This window comes from Pelophylax lessonae, assembly GCF_965119305.1.
Source record: "Pelophylax lessonae genome assembly, chromosome: 3".
NCBI classification, from domain to species: domain Eukaryota; kingdom Metazoa; phylum Chordata; class Amphibia; order Anura; family Ranidae; genus Pelophylax; species Pelophylax lessonae.
In genome coordinates this window covers 540,885,214-540,905,534 of record NC_138770.1, presented here as the reverse complement: position 1 = coordinate 540,905,534, position 20,321 = coordinate 540,885,214, and the positions used below count along the sequence as shown (strand labels likewise).

Genomic DNA, 20,321 nt, shown 5'->3' with positions numbered 1-20,321 from the left:
GGTCAAAAACGAAAACAGGGGGTGTTTACCTTAATGCAGAAAATGTCTCAGTTAGGTGCAGCACAAAAAAACACCAGAGAGCTGCTCCCTTTTGGATACAATGTGTGTGTGGGGGGAGGGGTGAGGTATAATCGTTGCTGTGGGTGTGGCCTATTTTAAGAAATATGGTCCTTTATTTTTATTCCTAATGCATAGAAATACCATATCTGCAACATGATCCTGATCACTATCAAATATTTAGGAAATGAACTGCTCTACAAAGAATGATTACAATAAAGCCAATTTCACCTTGTCTGTTTTTACACAAAAGCTTTGTATATCATACACAATACAAACAATTGCTTTCAGTAATTTTTCTTTTATTTATATCTCTTTCACTCAGATTGTTTTGACAGAATATGTTGCTAGAATTACTAAATACCCAGACTACTCTTGGGTACCCTGAGGTAAGTAATGATGTGAGGTGCGTAGTGCATCAAATGGTGGGTGTGGTCACATTGCCACACCCTTTGAGAGGGTCTTAACCACTTAAGCCCCGGAAGATTTTACCCCCTTCCTGACCAGGGGGTATTTTGCGATTCGGCACAGCGTGACTTTAACGGACAATTGCGCGGTCAAACAGCGTCAATTTTGCAAAAATAACAATATTTTTCACATTTTTTTTATATGAAATTCTCCCCAAAAAAAAGGCTAAAATCAAAATTTTTTAACATTTTGGGCCAATTTTTTTTTTACCATATGTTTGGTAAAAAAAAAATTGCAAAAAGCGCATTTTGATTGGTTTGCGCAAAAGTTATTGCGTTTACTAACAAAGGGAAAGATTTTTGTCATTTTTGTTGTTTTTTTTTTAATGCGTAATGGCGGCGATCTGCGATTTTTTTTGCGGGACTGAGACATTGCGGCAGACAGATCGGACCCTTGTCTGACATTTTTGACACTTTTGGGGTTACCAGTGACATTTCTACAGTAATCAGTGCTATACATATGCACTGTTACTGTAAAATTACACTGGCAGTGAAGGGGGTTAACTTTTTTTGAGAGGGAGGGGTTATGTGTGTCTCTAGGATCGTGATTCTAACTGTGATTGGCTGTGGCTTGAGGTGTAGGAACAGTGATCAATGGTCCTACATAGTAGAACCGTGTGATCACCATTCCTACACAGGGGAGAATGACAGGCGGCTTTGTTTACATCAGCCGCCTGCCTTTCTCCCTCTGCACCGACGATCACCGAGTGACCGGCGGACATCGGGTCCACCAGTCACACGCGCGGGGGGGTCCATGACCACGCGGGAGCGCGCCTCCGCTGGCGTGCGCTCGCTCCCTAGACCCTCAAAGGCTAGCGACGTAGCCCTACGTCGCTCTGCTTGTGAGGGGCTGACCGCCGACATAAATAGTCGTGCGGCGGTCGGCAAGTGGTTAAAGGGACATGGTCAATTGAGACCTAAGCCTACTCACTGATTACACCTCACACATATACCACAGTCCTTGTACCCACAAACTATGCTTTAATTAGTGTACCACAAGCATAGGACTCGAAGACACACATACAGTACATCTTATAATAATAATAAAAGAAATAAACTATTTTATTACATATGCTTTTTTGCACACAAAATTTAGAACTATCTCTTCATCAGAGCATAGCGTAATTAAAAAAAAAAAATAATTTAAATAGTCAGGAACAACTTAGCAACCAGCAATTGTTAAGAAAACTAATACTTTGGTCAGGAGTATTTTCTGTACATTGCAACCCCAAGTGTGCAGGGGTCAGGTGGATGCAATGTGCAACATAGTATATGTAGCACCCTCCTAGGTAGGTGCTAGTGAGAGAGTATATTTTTTGGCTCTGTCTGCCTATCAGAGGAGCAGCAGGCAAATCTATATTGCTCTCTGCCTATAAGAGAGCAGGATCTGTTAGTGAGGTCTGCTCATTGTGCTCAGTATGTGATTCATTATGTCTAGAATGTGTTTAACACTAGTCCAATAGGGAGACATGTGCAAAATAATATACCAGCACAAACTAATAAATACTAAATTAATGAATAATGAAGTTAATAAAGTGCAACAAAAAGCTGCTGAACCAACTAGGCTTACCACTGCAAAGTAATCAAAATATCAAAAACCAAAATGGTACAGCGCTAATAGAATTAAATCAATTGAAACCAGCCACAAAAAGTATATAAAGGTGACTCTGTGTTAAAGGTGCATATTAAGTACATGCGGTCACAGGAGGTCGTCCTGAAGACCAGAGGAATGGATGAGAGGAGCTGAGCCCAGAGGCCAAGGATAGCTGACTGAAGGGGGGACACTGGAGATCCTGGAAAAACAGTATTGTGAGTACAGGTACTCGTGCCAAGGGGCCTGACCTGAGGAGGGCCACCCCACGTGTAGGATAGTCAGAGGATAGGTGTCAGCAGTAAAGAGAGAGAGAGGATGCTGAGGAGAGTGTCCTGAAAACAATCAATAGTTCACCAAGTGGTCTTAGGAAGGAGACTTAATTCTAATTCACCTTTGGTGGCAGGGTGAATCAACAGCCTGGCTGTACCTGAAAATAGGAGTCCTCAACCAATTGTGCATAGTTAATTTGGAGTATCCCACTATTCCCTTCTCCCATCCCTAATTTATCAAATAAAATACAAAACAACTACATACCCCTGGACGGATTATTGACTGAACTAAGAAGTAAAGTGATAGACTGTGAATGTCAAAGTTGCCATTGGTAACCCAGGGGGACCCATAAGTGTGAGATCCAGTAGTCCTCAAGGGGGCAGTGCGACATATATATATAGTGCAGAGGTCATAAGTATGTAGTATACAAAGTATTGTGCTCAGGAGCATGTAAAACATGACTTGAAGAGGCCAGAAATGTGTAATACAGGGTTCTAGAGTATGTAATGCAAAGTCAAGTGTAAAGAGATGTAGTGTTCACCCTCAAAGGGGCCACTGAGAATATACCCAGGTCTCCCTAGCTAGTTCAAAGGCTACCAGTCACAAGCACAGATCCATACACACTGACAATACAGTCTTATTCTAGGGGATGTCTTTTTTTAATTTATTGCTAAGTAAACTTGAACAGAAGCGGGGTTTAAGGTTCACAGGATACTCCAAAACAATAATGGGAATCAATAGGAGGATAATCTTTACATTAAATCCTCATAACTTTGACACATATGAAAGTCCCAAATTAGGTAGGTCATACTCACAGTGCCCCAGGAGCTGTATGCCACTCAGCTTCCACTTGGAGATCCTCAGTTAAAGAGATAAAGATCTTTCTCCAGACAGGGACTTCTGGCAGGGCCTTCAGCACTGATCCTTTACCAGTCTTCATCAGGCCCTCAGCCAAGCTCCTGCTGAAACCCAGACTGTAACTAAAAATCTTCTTTGCAATTGTCTCCAGGCCCTCAGCCTAACTCCTGCTGAGGCCCAGACTCCAATTCTTGACTACGTAATACTGCCTCCAGGGGCAGCAGCCCCAAAAGAACTGGAACTGGAACCCCCCCTGGCAGAGGAAAGAACACTCTGAGCAAGTCTCCCAAACATGTATTACCTCCCCAAACACCTTATGGACACCTGCTTCCATAGATTGCCTGGAGCATGATAAATGTTCATTTGACTCTCCTCACCCTATATTCTGGAAGCTTCTTCTAGAAGCAGGTGAGAGACATCAAACGCCCAGCTTGGAAAACCCTGACAAGACAAAAACAATCAATCACTGCTCCAATGACTGCAGTGAAACCAGAATCTAAATTTAGTCTACAACAACAGCCTAACTAGAGGAGGGTGTTACAGAGAAAAAGTGTCCTCCCTCCCCCAAGCAACACCATTAAGCAAAAATCTTTCCCCTTTCTAGCAAAAAATCATTGACCCCAGAAAAATATTCCCCTACCAAGCACCTCCACCCCAAGTTATCTCCTTTCCCCCTAGCACAATTTTCCCCCTTACCTTCTTATGTTGTCCAAACAAAATCTTCCCTCACCTGGGAAACTTATCACTGGCAGTCAGGTGGATTCACAAAGTCAGTCGGGCTGGCAGCACTCTGCTCAGCCCACTTATTGCACCAAGTCTGGCCATTGAAATCTGGAGAGTGGAGAGTCCATCCTCAAGAACAGAGGGGAAATGTGCTAAGCCTGAGTGCCTATATGCATGCAACGCCATAGTTTATTTCGAGCTGATGGACAGCGAGTAGAACTAATCTCAGAGCATCAAAACTGCCAGACTCTCGGGAAGCCCCCTCTCAATGTCAAGGAGTCAGATGGTTGCTAGAAACACTCTGCTGGAATCTGACAACAAAACTGTCACATGAGAATAACTGGCTTGGCCTGCCTTTTAGTTAGGAAAAAAACCTCATTTGTGTTTGTTTTTGCATTTTTATCATGTTACATTTTTTTAAAGTAAAACATTTAAGTCAATCTTCCAAAGTATTGTTCAAAACAATGACCCCCTGCTATTGAAGCTTGTGTTTCACAAATGCTGACTCCTGCCAGAGATAAGCAGAATTGTGCTCAATGTGTTCAGCCCCCATTCAAACCTGTGCGACTTCAGGTGCGACATGCAATTTCCAGATTGCACCCGAAGTCGCACCGAATGTATTTCTAAATCTCTGTTTTAATAGCTGTGAATTGAAGTGGTGTGTTTTGAAAAGTAGTTAATGTATTACTTTTTTTCTGACTTCAGTGTGATTTAGCTCTCATAGACTGTAATGTAAATCTCATTGAAGTCCCGCCTGTGTCCATATCATTTTTCACTATATTTTGAACTCTTTCCTAATGAATTGCCGGCAATTACGTGGGAAAAAAAAACAGCATGGGGTCCCCCCGTATCCATACCAGTCCCTTTGGGTCTGGTATGCGTTTTAAGGGAAACCCCACCTCAAGATTAAAAAAAAAAATGGGGGTCCCCCATAAAATCATTACCAGACCCTTATCTGAGCATGCAGCTCAAAAGGCCAGGAAAGGGGGGATGAGGGAGCACCCCTCCTTACAAAACCATACTAAGCCAGGAGGGAGGGGAGCACTCGCTCATCCCCTCCTTTCCTGGTCTTCCGGGCTGCATGCTTGGATATGGGTCTGGTATGGATTTTGGGGGAACCCCATGCCATTTTTTAAAAACATTTTGGCATGGGGTTCCCTTTAAAATCCATACTAGACCTGAAGGGCCTGGTATAAATTGGGGGGGAATTCCACGCCATTTTTGGAATTATGTCACACACTGTACTTTTTTGATTGGATATAGCCAAGATGCAGTGTATTGAAATAGTCAGAAATCGCATTGAAGTCGCACTGAAGTCACGCTTAAATAGGACCAAATCGCACCACTTTGAAGTCTCATTCAGTGTGAACTAGGGCATATGAAACAAGCTTTCCAGGCACCATCAGCTGTTTCTAACTCTGTCAACACACATAGGGTCACTTTCGCATGAACTTTCCGATCAGGTCTGCCTGCCGGTGTCCTGCCGAAAGTTCCAACTTGCCGAGATCTCCAACCCATGTCACTTCCGGTCGGAGATCTCGGCAAGTTGCCGCTACTGCGCATGCGTGAAGCCAATGCCCTTGCACAGAGAACTCCAAAGCAGTGCATGAGAGTTGAAGTTCTCGGCAGCACAATTCGATGCTACTGCGCATGCGCCCGCGGGTCCACGGTGCTTGACAGTTGGAGCTTTTGGCAGCTAAAAACCCGTGCACAGTGCTATCCCCCACATTACTTGTACAATTGTGAGCGTCCCTATGCGCTGTTTGAATGGGCAGAGACACAGCCAGGAAATTAGCTGAGATAAGCCTGAATGGGAATGCTGGGATCTATAGTTTCTCTCCATAAAAAAATGTCACAGGAGTTAGCATAGCTGAGCCTGAAAGTACATGCTAGGATTTATAGTTCCCTTAAAAAAAAAAAAAAACACAATTGTCAACAGTGCAGAGACAAAGGCGGGATGTAGCTGAGCCTAAAAGTGCCTGCTGGGATTTATAGTTCCTCTCCAAAAAGAAAAAAAAACACAATTGTGAACAGCGCAGAGACACAGGCTGGATGACGGCGGGGACACGGGCTGGATGACGGCGGGGACACGGGCTAAATGACGGCGGGGACACGGGCTGGATGATGACGGGGACACACCCCTTGCATGCCGAATGGTCAGTGCTTGTCCCTGGGGATTTTCGCGCTTCCTGCAGATTGTGGTAAAGGGCCAACGTCAGGGGCCCTTTACCACGTGATTACTTTATCGAATGACGGAGCGATCATTTGTCAACAAACCACTGCATGTCCAGTTCAGCTCTCTCCTCGCACGCTGTACACACAGATTGGCACTCCCCTGCCTAATTCATACCCAGCTGTGCCTCATCCATGCCCATCTCTGCCTCATTCATGCCCATTTGTACCTCATTCATGCCCATCTGTGCCTCATTCATGCCTATCTTTGCCTCATTCATGCCCATGCGTGCCTCATCAGTGCTCATTTGTGCCTCATCTGTGCAACATCATGCAGCCCGTGTCCCCGCCGTCATTCAGCCCATGTCCCTGCCATCATGCAGCCTGTGTCTCTGCACTGTTGACAATTGTGGTTTTTTGTTTTTTAGCCCCGGTTCACACTTATGCGATGCGGGAAGGCTGCAAATTCGCAGCCTGTTTCCGCATCGCAAACGCACTCCTGGCAGTTCACACTGCCATATGCGATGAGCTGGGGGTGTCAATGTAATCTTAACGACACCCCCAGTTTGATCGCATATCGCAGTGCGATCTTACAGTTCGCACAGGATCGGATCGCACAAGTGTGAACCACTGTGCGATCCGATCCTGATGCGGCTGCAAAAAAGGGTCCTGTGCATCTTTGCTGCGGGTGCGGTGCGAATTTAGCCATACAAAGTGTATGGCTAAACTCGCACCGCACAGCCGATCGCATGTAATGAAGGAGCAGTGCGCTCCGACATTACATGCGATCGCCGCAGCCGCACTAGTGTGAACCGGCACTTAAGGGAACTATAAATCCTAGCATGTACTTTCAGGCTCAGCTATGCTAACTCCTGTGACATTTTTTTTATGGAGAGAAACTATAGATCCCAGCATTCCCATTCAAGTTTATCTCAGCTAATTTCCTGGCTGTGTCTCTGCCAGTGGCGTCTGGTGCTCAAAATTTTTGGGGGGGGGGGGGCGCAAAAAGAAAAATGTAATAGGTATTGCTTCGCGGCAAAAAACGCGGTAAACAAATTGCGTGACTTTGAGGTCATGGTACAGGCATGGCACAGGTGATGGTACAGGCATGGCCCATGTGATAGTATAGGCATGGCACAGGTGATGGTATTGGCATGGCACACGTGATAGTACAGGCATGGCACAGGTGATGGCATAGGCATGGCACAGGCATGGCACAGGTGATGATATAGGCATGGCACAGGTGATGGTATAGGCATGGCACAGGTGATGGTACAGGCATGGCACAGGTGATGGTATAGGCATGGTACAGGCATGGCACAGGTGATGGTATAGGCATGGCACAGGTGATGGTATAGGTATGGCACAGGTGATGGTATAGGCATGGCACAGGTGATGGTATAGGCATGGTACAGGCATGGCACAGGTGATGGTACAGGCATGGCACAGGTGATGGTACAGGCATGGCACAGGTGATGGTATAGGCATGGCACAGGTGATGGTATAGGCATGGCACAGGTGATGGTATAGGCATGGCACAGGCATGGCACAGGTGATGGTATAGGCATGGCACAGGTGATGGTACAGGCATGGCACAGGTGATGGTATAGGCATGGCACAGGTGATGGTATAGGCATGGCACAGGTGATGGTACAGGCATGGCACATGTGATGGTATAGGCATGGCACAGGTGATGGTATAGGCATGACATAGGTGATGGTATATGCATGGCACAGGTGATGGTATAGGCATGGCACAGGCATGGCACAAGTGATGGTATAGGCATGGCACAGGTGATGGTACAGGCATGGCACATGTGATGGTATAGGCATGGCACAGGTGATAGTATATTCATGGCACAGGTGATGGTATAGGCATGGCACAGGTTATTGTATAGGCATGGCACAGGTGATGATAAAGGCATGGCACAGGTGATGGTACAGGCATGGCACAGGTGATGGTATAGGTGATGGTATAGGCATGGCACAGGTGATGGTATAGGCATGGCACAGGTGATGGTATAGGTATGGCACAGGTGATGGTATAGGCATGGCACAGGTGATGGTACAGGCATGGCACAGGTGATGGTATAGGCATGGCACAGGTGATGGTATAGGCATGGTACAGGCATGGCACAGGTGATGGTATAGGCATGGCACAGGTGATGGTATAGGCATGGCACAGGTGATGGTACAGGCATGGCACGGGTGATGGTATAGGTGATGGTATAGGCATGGCACAGGTGATGGTATAGGCATGGCACAGGTGATGGTATAGGCATGGTACAGGCATGGCACAGGTGATGGTATAGGCATGGCACAGGTGATGGTATAGGCATGGCACAGGTGATGGTATAGGTATGGTACAGGCGTGGCACAGGTGATGGTACAGGCATGGCACAGGTGATGGTATAGGCATGGCACAGGTGATGGTATGGGTGATGGTATAGGCATGGCACAGGTGATGGTATAGGCATGGCACAGATGGTATAGGCATGGTATAGGCATGGCACAGGTGATGGTACAGGCATGGCACAGGTGATGGTACAGGCATGGCACAGGTGATGGTACAGGGCATGTCACAGGTCATGGTAAGGGCATGTCACAGGTCATGGTAAGGGCATGTCACAGGTCAGGTCACAGGTCGGCTTCAATCACTTACCTGCTCTCCTGGGCTGCCTGTGAGACGTCCACGGCACTGCTCCTCTCCTCGAGTCCTCTTCTTCTGAAGGCGGCGGGATTTCACGGCGCTGCTCCTCTTGTCCTCTTCTGTCTTCTTTGACGGTGGCGGGCTCTCTGGCTCTTCAGATCCGTCCGGCGGGAAGGAGATCGGGCGGTGATGGTGCGTGACTGATGCACGCACCGGCACCGCCCCCATTGCGACGTCAGCGGGGTCAGCAAACAGATGTCCTGGATGATGATTGGTCCAGGCTGGAGACTGGACCAATCACAGCCAGGATATCACGAAAGTGGGGGTGTCCTAGCGCTATGACCTGCGCCCAGGTTACGCCCCAGAAGGCAGCCAATCGTCGCCTCTGCTGGGTCGTAAACCCCACCCCCCCCCCCCCATAGCCACCACTGAGACCGGAGACCGGGAATTTTTTTTTTTAACTTTTTTTTTTCTTTTTTAAAACTTTTTTTTCTTTCCTTTTTTTAGGGGGGGCGGCGCCCCCTATGCACAGGCCACCACTGGTCTCTGCCCATTCAAACAGCGCATAGGGACGCTCACAATTGTACAAGTACTGTGGGGGATAGCACTGTGCATGGGTTTTTATCTGCCAAAAGCTGCAACTGTCAGGCACTGTGGACCCACAAGCACATGCATAGTAGCATCGAATTGTGCTGCCGAGAACTCCAACTCTAATGCACTGCTTTGGAGTTTTTTGTGCACGGGCATTGATTTCGCGCATGCGCAGTAACAGCAACTTGACGAGATCTCTGACCGGAGGTGACGTGGGTTGGAGATCTCGGCAAGTTGGAACTTTCGGCAGAACACCGATTTTTCAGACGGCCCTGATCTGAAGCTCTATTTAGGTGTATTGGCAGGCTGATGTAAACTGACTTGTGTGCATTTACACCTGCCTTCCTTCAAGTTCATCCAGGTCTGCATCTAAACGTGATGGATCGGAGGTAGCCTGATGTAAAGGGACACAAGTCCATTTATATCCTGTCACCTATAGAGTCATCATGGGTCCACCTATGTCCACTCTCTAAATGCAGACACAAAATAAACAGTCATGGATGCTAAAAAGCTAACATCCGTCCTGTTCAGCTATGATTCAGAAGGATCTGTTCACGGATCCCGTGCTAAACTGAGTGCTTACTTGTCTATATTTCCTTTTAAGAGCGTTTTAGAAAGCTTTCACCCAAAGCCTGCCTTTTAGTTAGCCAAAAAAACCTTAGTTGTGTTTGGTTTAGTTTTTTTGCTATCATGTCGCATCTTGTAAAATAAAACATTCTAATTAATTTTTCTACTTACTGTTCAAAACAACGACCTTTTGTTTCACAGACTGCGTATGCTGACACCACAGAGATAAACAGAAGTGTGCTAATGTCGACACAGAACAGGTTTTTCCGGAACCATCAGCTGTTTCTAACTAACTCCACCTTCACATTCAGAATACAGGAAGGGAAAATCCATGGTGAAACTGGAGTGTCACGTATCATTTCTGTATCCTTATATCATTTGGGCCTTATTTACCGTACATTGCCTATATATATTTGTGTTTCCCTTACGTTTGGCTCATATATGATTGACTGGGGCCCAAAGAGAGAAGTGTGTAATTTTCCATTGCTACCTGCATTAAAATACTAGTTACTTGGATTTAAAGTGATTGTAAAGTACTTTTTTTTTTTTTAAATAATAAAGATGACATACAGGTGCATCTCATAAAATTAGATTGTCATCAAAAAGTGGAACTCATATATTTTATTTACAGTATCTCACAAAGTGAGTACACTCCTCACATTTATGTAAATATTTTTTTATATCTTTTCATGTGACAAGAAATTACACTTTGCTACAATGTAAAGTAGTGAGTGTACAGCTTTTATAACAGTGTATATTTGCTGTCCCCTCAAAATAACTCAACACACAGCCATTAATGTCTAAACCGCTAGCAACAAAAGTCAGTACACCCCTAAGTGAAAATGCCCCAATTGGGCCCAAAGTGTCAATATTTTGTGTGGCCACCATTATTTTCCAGCATTGCCTTATCCCTCTTGGGCATGGAGTTCACCAGAGCTTCACAGGTAGCCAGTGGAATCCTCTTTCACTCCTCCATGACGACATCACAGAGCTGGTGGATGTTAGAGACCTTGAGCTCCTCCACCTTCCGTTTGAGGATGCCCCACAGATGCTAAATAGGGTTTAGGTCTGGAGACATGCTTGGCCAGTCCATTACCTTTACCCCCAGCTTCTTTAGCAAGGCAGTGGTCATCGTGGATGTGTGTTTAGGGTCGTTATCATGTTGGAATATTGCCCTGCGGCCCAGTCTCCGAAGGGAGGGGATCATGCTCTGCTTCAGTATGTCACAGCACATGTTGGCATTCATGGTTCCCTCAATGAACTGTAGCTCCCCAGTTTTCGGCAGCACTAATGCAGCCCCAGACCATGACTCTCCCACCACCACGCTTGACTGTAGGCAAGACACACTTGTCTTTGTACTCCTCACCTCGTTGCTGCCACACCTTGACACCAGCTGAACCAAATAAGTTTATCTTGGTCTCATCAAACCAAAGGACATGGTTCCAGTAACCCATGACCTTAGTCTGCTTGTCTTCAGCAAACTGCTTACAGGCTTTCTTGTGCATTATCTTTAGAAGAGACTTCCTTCTGGGACGACAGACATGCAGACCAATTTGATGTATTGCGCGGCGTATGGTCTGAGCACAGACAGGCTGATCCCCCCCCACCCCTTAAACCTCTGCAGAAATGCTGGCAGCACTCACATGTCTATTTCCTAAAGACAACCTCTGGACATGACTCTGAGCACGTGCACTCAACTTCTTTGCTCATCCGTGGTGAGGCCTGTTCTGAGTGGAACCTGTCCTGTTAAACCGCTGAATGGCCACAGTGCTGCAGCTCAGTTACAGGGTCTTGGCAATCTTCTTAAAGCCTAGGCCATCTTTATGTAGAGCAACAATTCTTTTTTTTTTAGAGCCTCAGAGTTCTTTGTCATGAGGCGCCATGTATTGGAGAGTGAGAGCGATAACACCAAATTTAACACACCTGCTCCCCATTCACACCTGAGACCTTGTAACACTAACGAGTCACATGACAGTGGGGAGGGAAATGTCTAATTGGGCCCAATTTGGACATTTTCACTTAGAGGTGTACTCACTTTTGTTGCCAGGGGTTTAGACATTAATTGGCTGTGTGTGTGGAGTTATTTTGAGGAGACAGCAAATTTACACTGTTAAGCTGTACACTAACTACTTTACATTGTAGCGGAAAGTGTCATTTCTTCAGTGTTGTCACATGAAAAGATATAATCAAATATTTACAAAAACGTGAGGGGTGTACTCACTTTTCTGAGGTACTGTAGATGCGTTACACACAGAGTGATATATTTTAAGCATTTCTTTCTTTTAATTTTGATGACTTACAGCTAGTGAAAACCCAAAATTCAGTATCTCAGAAAATTAGAATATTACATAAGGCCAATAAAATAAAAGGGTTTTTAATACAGAAATGTTGGCTTACTGAAAAGTATATCCATGTACAGTATAGTATGCACTCAGTACTTGGTCAGGGCTCCTTTTGCATGAATTACTGCATCAATGCGGCTTGGCATGGAGGCGATGCACCTGTGGCACTGATGAGGTGTTTTGGAAGCCAAGGTTGCTTTGATAACGGCCTTTAGCTCATCTGCATTGTTGGGTCTGGTGTCTCTCATCTTCCTCTTGACAATACCCCACAGATTCTCTATGGTGTTTAGGTCAGGCGAGTTTGCTGGCCAATCAAGCACAATGATACTATGATCATTACCCAGTTCCATACAGGCGCATTGTAAAATGATGCCGGCAGGAACACTTTCCCCCTCTGGACAGGCGTCATATGACGTCCGTCCACTTCTGCACGCCCCCTGGCGATCTTGGATGAGGCGTGTCCCTTGGGACATGGCCCATCCCCAATCAGTGTAAAGAGCCAATAAAAATGCCTCTTTACTACATGACCGGCTGTGTCCAATCACAACTGGCCACATGCACTGTCCTTGTGCACTTCGCTCGTACGCACCCCCAGGGGCATACAGAACAGCATTCAGGAATGGAGAATGTCACTCTGACACAGCCTATCCCCGATCAGGGTAAAGAGCCCATCAGAGTACTCGAGTATCTGTCAACAGCCCATCAGAGTACTCGAGTATCTGTCACCAACCCATCAGAGTACCCGAATACCTGTCACAACCCCTCAGAGTACCCAAGTACCTGTCATCAGAGTACCCAAGTACCTGTTACCAGCCCATCAGAGTACCTGCATACCTGTCTTCAGCCCAGATTACCCAAGTACCTGTCTCCAGCCCATGAGAGTACCTAAGTACCTATCTGCAGCCCATCAAAGTACCTGAATACCTATATCCAGCCCATCGGAGTACCTGAGTACCTGTCTCCAGCCCATCGGAGTACCTGAGTACCTGCCTCCAGCCCATTGGAGTACCCGAGTACCTGTCCCCAGGCCATCAGAGTACCCGAGTACCTGTTTTCAGCCCATTAGAGTACCTGAGTACCTATATCAGAGTACCCAAGTACCTATCTGCAGCCCCTCAGATTACCCAAATACCTCTCTGAAGCCCCTCAGATTACCCGAGTACCTCTCTGCAGCCCATCAGTGTACCCAAGTACCTCTCTGCAGCCCATCAGAGTACCCAAGTACCTGTCTGCAGCCCATCAGAGTACCTGAGTACTGACAGTCAGGTCCATAAATATTGGGACATCAAAACAATTCTAATCTTTTTGGCTCTATACACCACCACCACAATGGATTTGAAATGAAACAAACAAGATGTGCTTTAACTGCAGACTTTCAGCTTTAGTTTGAGGGTATTTACATCCAAATCAAGTGAAAGGTGTAAGAATTGCAACAGTTTGTATATGTGCCTCCCACTTTTTAAGGGACCAAAAGTAATGGGACAATTGGCTGCTCAGCTGTTCCATGGCCAGACGTGTGTTATTCCCTCATTATCCCATTTACGAGGAGCAGATAAAAGGTCCAGAGTTAATTTCAAGTGTGCTATTTGCATTTGGAATCTGTTGCTGTCAACTCTCAATATGAGATCCAAAGAGCTGTCACTATCAGTGAAGCAAGCCATCATTAGGCTGAAAAAACAAAACAAACCCATCAGAGTGATAGAAAAAACATTAGGTCTTGCCAAATCCACTGTTTGGAACATCCTTAAAAAGAAAGAATGCACCGGTGATCTCAGCAACACCAAAAGACCTGGAAGACCACAGAAAACAACTGTGGTGGATGACCGAAGAATTCTTTCCCTGGTGAAGAAAACACCCTTCACAACAGTTGGCCAGATCAAGAACACTCTCCAGGAGGTAGGTGTATGTGTGACAAAGTCAACAATCAAGAGAAGACTTTGCCAGAGTGAATACAGAGGGTTCACCACAAGATGTAAACCATTGGTGAGCCTCAAAAACAGGAAGACGAGATAAGAGTTTGCCAAACAACATCTAAAAAAGCCTTCACAGTTCTGGAACAACATACTATGGACAGATGAGGCCAAGATCAACTTGTACCAGAGTGATGGGAAGAGAAGAGTATGGTGAAGGAAAGGAACTGCTCATGATCCAAAGCACACCACCTCATCAGTGAAGCATGGTGGTGGTAGTGTCAAGGCGGGGGCTATGTATGGCTGCCAATGGAACTTTTTCTCTTGTATTTATTGATAATGTGACTGCTGACAAAAGCAGCAGGATGAATTCTGAAGTGTTTCGGGCAATATTATCTGCTCATATTCAGCCAAATGCTTCAGAACTCATTAGACGGCGCTTCACAGTGAAGATGGACAATGACCCGAAGCAAACTGCGAAAGCAACCAAAGATTATTTTAAGGGAAAGAAGTGGAATGTTATGCAATTGTCAAGTCAAGCACCTGACATGAGCCTGATTGAGCATGCATTTCACTTGCTGAAGATAAAACTGAAGGGAAAATGCCCTAAGAACAAGCAGGAACTGAAGACAGTTGCAGTAGAGGCCTGGCAGAGCATCACCAGGGATGAAACCCAACGTCTAGTGATGTCTATGTGTTCCAGACTTCAGGCTGTAATTGACTGCAAAGGATTTGCAACCAAGTATTAAAAAGTGAAAGTTTGATTTATGATTGATAATCTGTCCCATTACTTTTGGTCCCTTAAAAAGTGTGAGGCACATATACAAACTGTTGTAATTCCTACACCGTTCACCTCATTTAAAATCCATTGTGGTTGTTTATAGAGCCAAAAAGATTAGAATTGTGTAGATGTCCCAATTATTTTGGACCTGACTGTACCTGACGCCCATCATAGATTATATATAGGGTATTTGCTTTCCAAAATGGGGTGATGTTGTGGGCATTTCCATTGTCCTGGGGCTCCAGGGCCTTCAAAAGTGTGAAAGGTAGTCAGGAAATTAGAGGTGTAATTTATGCTCCTAGAAAGCCTGAAGGTGCTGCTTGATGTTGGGCCTCTGTATGTGGCCAGGCTGTGTAACAGTCTCACACATGGTATCGTCATAATCAGGAGGAGTAGCAGAATGTGTTATTGGGTTGTAATTTTTGCTATGTACATGTTATGTGTTAAAAATATCTTATGAACTGGCAACTTTGTGAAAAAAAAAAAAGTTTTAATTTTCTTTACACATTTTCCAAAAGCTTGTGGAAAAAAATGACACGTTCAAAAGACTCATAACTAGTGTTGAGCGAATACGGACTGTATTATTTGTGTTCGTACCAAATAATTGGATTTTTGTTACCCGAACACAGACCCGAAAACTTTACTGTATGTTCGGGTTTAAAATCCGTGTTCGGTCATTTTATTTCCGGGTTTGTATGTATTGGCACGCTTTTAATGGTGGGCTTTCAACAGCCAATCAACAAGTGTTTAACTGGTGTGCCTTAAGCCATCCCAGCCATGCCTACAAATGTATTAGTAGCTGTGATTGGCCATCTGAAGCATGTGACCAAGTCTTTATAAGTTCGAGACAGAGCGCCGCTGCGTCATTCTGCTGTAGTACAGGGACAGAGCATACGTGCTGGCTGCTGATTAGGGACAGACAGTCAAAATTTATATTGTGTCTGAAAAGAATTCAGGGACAGGTCGGAGTGCAGGCAGGGCGAGATATTAGGGCATTTTAGGGCGAGGCTGGAGATAGGCAGGGTCAGTGTTCTACAATCGACTTTGCTGTGTGGGGGGTTTGCAGTGCCGGCAGTGACCGATCTTATCGATCATTTTAGGGCGAGGCTGGAGATAGGCAGGGTCAGTGGTCCACATCGATTTTGCTGTGTGTGGGGGGGTGTGAACACAATCTTTTTGCCCGCTGAGGAGGAGGGAGAAAAAAGTATTTTTTATCAGTCAGTTGTGTGCAGCGTTTTTCCTTCAGTGCTGCTGACTGTGATAATACACTGCTGTGTTCACATGTGCTATTATTGAGTGATTTCAAAATTTATACACTTTTTTTTTATTCCACTATTCAATATACACCCTTTTGGGTTAAAAAAAATTAAATTGTGGCGTAGTCTGTACTAATCTATTTAAAAATTACTAACTTAAAAGGGGAATTTTCTTTTTTTTTTCCCTCCATAGCCTGCAGCAGAGCTGACTGATATAAGACACTGCTGTTCACATGTGCTATTGAAAAATCACCAATTTTATATCATATTTTCTATTCCGCTATTCAATCTACACCCTTGGGGTAAAAACAATTAAATTGCGAGATAGTCTGTATTGGTACGTGTGAGATACACCTTTCCAATTTTTGGGGCGCATCTCATACTGCCGAGGATTGCAGGCTGCTTCAGTGTGCCTCCTGACTATTCCGAACTCCTCCTATTCCTCATCCTGCCTTTGGGAGTACAAAAAAATAGTAATTTGGGCCTAGTCTGGGTCTGTACGTTTGAGATACATACACCTTTTGATATCATATTTTCTATTCCGCTATTCAATCTACACCTTTGGGGTAAAAACAATTAAATTGCGGGATAGTCTGTATCGGTACGTGTGAGATACACCTTTCCAATTTTTGGGGCGCATCTCATACCGCTGAGGATTGCAGGGTGCTTCAGTGTGCCTCCTGCCTGTTCCGAACTCCTCCTACTCCTCATCCTGCCTTTGGGGGTACAAAAATAGTAATTTGGGCCTTGTCTGGGTCTGTACGTGTGAGATACATACACCTTTTGATATCATATTTTCTATTCCGCTATTCAATCTACACCTTTGAGGTAAAAACAATTAAATTGCGGGATAGTCTGTATCGGTACGTGTGAGATACACCTTTCCAATTTTTGGGGCGCATCTCATACCGCCGAGGATTGCAGGGTGCTTCAGTCTGCCTCCTGCCTGTTCCGAACTCCTCCTACTCCTCATCCTGCCTTTGGGGGTACAAAAAATAGTAATTTGGGCCTAGTCTGGGTCTGTACGTGTGAGATACATACACCTTTTGATATCATATTTTCTATTCCGCTATTTAATCTACACCTTTGGGGTAAAAACAATTAAATTGCGGGATAGTCTGTATTGGTACGTGTGAGATACACCTTTCCAATTTTTGGGGCGCATCTCATACCGCCGAGGATTGCAGGGTGCTTCATTTTGCCTCCTGTTTGGACCTCCTCCTACTCCTCATCCTCATCCTGCCTTTAGGGTACAAAAAATTGTAATCGGGGCCTAGTCTGTGTTTGTACGTGTGAGATACACCGTATTATAAAATTTTTCCTATTCCGCTATTCAATATACACCCTTTTGGAGTGTAAAAAATTAAATGACGGCATAGTCTGTATCGGTACGTGTGAGATACACCTTTTAAATTTGTTTGGCGCATCTCCTTCCACCGTCAAGGATTGCAGGGCGCTTCAGTTTGCCTCCTGTTCCGAACTCCTCCTACTCCTCTTCCTCATCCTCCCTTTAGGGTACAAAAAATTTTAATTGGGGCCTAGTCTGTGTTTGTATGTGTGAGATACACCGTTTTTTATCCTTTTTTCTATTCCGCTATTCAATATACACCCTTTTGGGGTAAAAAAAATTAAATTGCGGCATAGTTTGCATATTTGACTGTGAGATACACCGGTGCGATACTGTTGTTGTTTTGTTCCGTATTTGTTTTGTATTACAGAAATATGAGGAGACCGTCAAATAGGGGCCGTGGCCTGGGTCGTGGTGCTGCTGGTAGAGCTCCTGTTGCAAGGAGAGGACGTGGTCGATCTGTGCCAGCTACACGCACAAGTGAAACACCTTCCTCAAGTGCGAGTAGGCGACAGAACCTGCAGCAGTATTTGGTAGAGCATCATGCGCCTCTAGAAGTGATGAGGCCAGAAGAAGTACAGGCGATAGTAGATTGGGTTGCTGACAGTGCCTCCAGTTCCTTCACATTGTCTCCCACCCAGTCTACTGCAGAAAGGTCAGAGTTGGCACCTGCAGCCAATGTCCAACCGTCTTTCACCTCACCCCCTTGCAAATCAGGCACGCAGTCTGAGCCCCAAGTCATGCAGCAGTCTCTTCTTCTTTTTGATGACTCTGTCAGCATGGTTTCCCAGGGCCATCCACCTAGCCCTGCCCCAGAAGTGGAAGAGATTGAGTGCAGCGATGCCCAACCACTTATTTCTCAAGATGAGTACATGGAAGGACCATTGCAGCACGTCTCCGATGATGACGAAAAGCAGGTGCCAACTGCTGCGGCATTCAGAATTGTGGAGACCGACAAGGAGGGCAGGGGTGAAGACTGGGTGGAAGATGATGTGGAGGATGATGAGGTCCTCGACCCCACATGGAATGGAGGTCATGCAGGTGACCTGAGTAGTTTGGAGGAAGAGGTGGTGGTCGCACAGAGCCACCAGCACAGCAGAAGAGGGAGCAGGGTGCAGAAGCGGAGCGGCTGTGCCCTAGACACTACGCCTGCTACTGCCCAACGCAGCAAGGGAACGAGCGCACCAAAGCGAGCTCAAAGGAGTTCTCTAGCGTGGAAGTTCTTCAGAAAATGTGCTGATGACAGGACACAAGTGGTTTGCACCCTGTGCAATCAGAGCCTGAAGCGAGGCATAAACCTTCTCAACCTGAGCACAACCTGCATGATCAGGCATCTAAGTGCAAAGCACGAGCTGCAGTGGAGTAGATACCTTCAAAACCAAGAAAGGTCTCTGGCTCCTCCTGCTTCCTCTTCTGCTGCAGTCTCGGCCTCTCCATCCACATCTGTAGTGATACCGGCACCTGCCACCCCGCAAACAGATGATCTGTCAGCAACACCACCACCTGGGTCACCAACCATCTCCACAATGTCCCGTGGAAGCGTTCAGCTTTCCATCTCCCAAACACTTCAGAGGAAGAGGAAGTACCCCCCTACCCACCCGCGATCCCTGGCCCTGAATGCCAGCATTTCAAAATTCTTGGCCTTTGACATGCTGTCATTCTGGTGGAGACGCACAGTTTTAAAAGCCTTATGTCGGTGGCTGTCCCACAGTACGTCGTGCCCAGCCGCCACTACTTTTCCAGGCAAGCCATCCCTTCCCTGCACAACCAAGTGGGGGAAAAAATCAGGTGTGCACTGCGCAACGCCATCTATGCCAAGGTCCACCTAACTACCGATACGTGGACCAGTAAGCACGGTCAGGGGCGTTATATCTCCCTAACGGCACACTGGGTAAATGCAGTGGCAGATGGGCCTGAGGCGGATAGCAATTTGGCTCATGTCCTTCCACCACCGAGGATTGCAGGGTGCTTCAGTTTGCCTCCTGTTCCTAACTCCTCCTACTCCGCTTCCTCATCCTCTACCGCCTCCTCATCCGGTCAGCGTAACACCTTCACCACCAACTTCAGCACGGCCAGGGGTAAACGACAGCAGGCAGTTTTAAAACTTGCCTGTTTAGGGGAAAAACCACACACCGCGCAGGAGTTGTGGAGGAGCATGGAACAGCAGACAAATGAGTGGTTGCTGCCAGCGAGCCTCAAGCCCGGCCTGGTGGTGTGCGATAACGGGGGAAATCTCATAGCAGCTCTGGGCCTAGCCGGTTTGACGCACATCCCTTGCCTGGCGCATGTGCTGAATTTGGTGGTGCAGAGGTTCCTTAAAAATTACCCCAATATGTCAGAGCTGCTGCAGAAAGTGCGGGCCGTCTGTGCGCACTTTCATCGTTCTCACCCTGCTGCTGCTCGCCTGTCAGCGATGCAGCGTAACTTCGGCCTTCCTGCTCACCGCCTCATATGTGACGTGCCCACAAGGTGGAACTCCACCTTGCACATGCTGCAAAGACTGTGCGAGCAGCAGCAGGCCATAGTGGAGTTTCAGCTGCAGCATGCACGCGTGAGTCGCTCTGCGGAAGAGCACCACTTCACCACCAATAACTGGGCCTCCATGCGAGACCTGTGTGCCTTGTTGCACTGTTTTGAGTACTCCACCAACATGGCCAGTGCCGATGACGCCGTTGTCAGCTTAACTATCCCACTTCTATGCCTCCTTCAAAAAACGATTGGGCGATGATGGAAGAG

General features: G+C 46.2%; 1 protein-coding gene across 2 annotated transcripts in view; it reads right to left on the bottom strand.

Annotated features, from left to right (window-relative positions):
* Window positions 1-10,261, bottom strand: part of LOC309549635 (cystatin-2-like) — a 71,372-nt gene extending 61,111 nt beyond the window's left edge. Inside the window, exon 1 of one of the 2 annotated variants that reach the window (XM_082250015.1) lies at window positions 10,120-10,261. The gene's annotated coding sequence lies outside the window, so the exon portion shown is untranslated. Of the gene's footprint in view, window positions 1-10,115 lie in introns of both variants that reach the window. The other variant, XM_082250016.1, reaches the window with a different exon arrangement.
* Window positions 10,262-20,321: the final 10,060 nt, after the last annotated feature.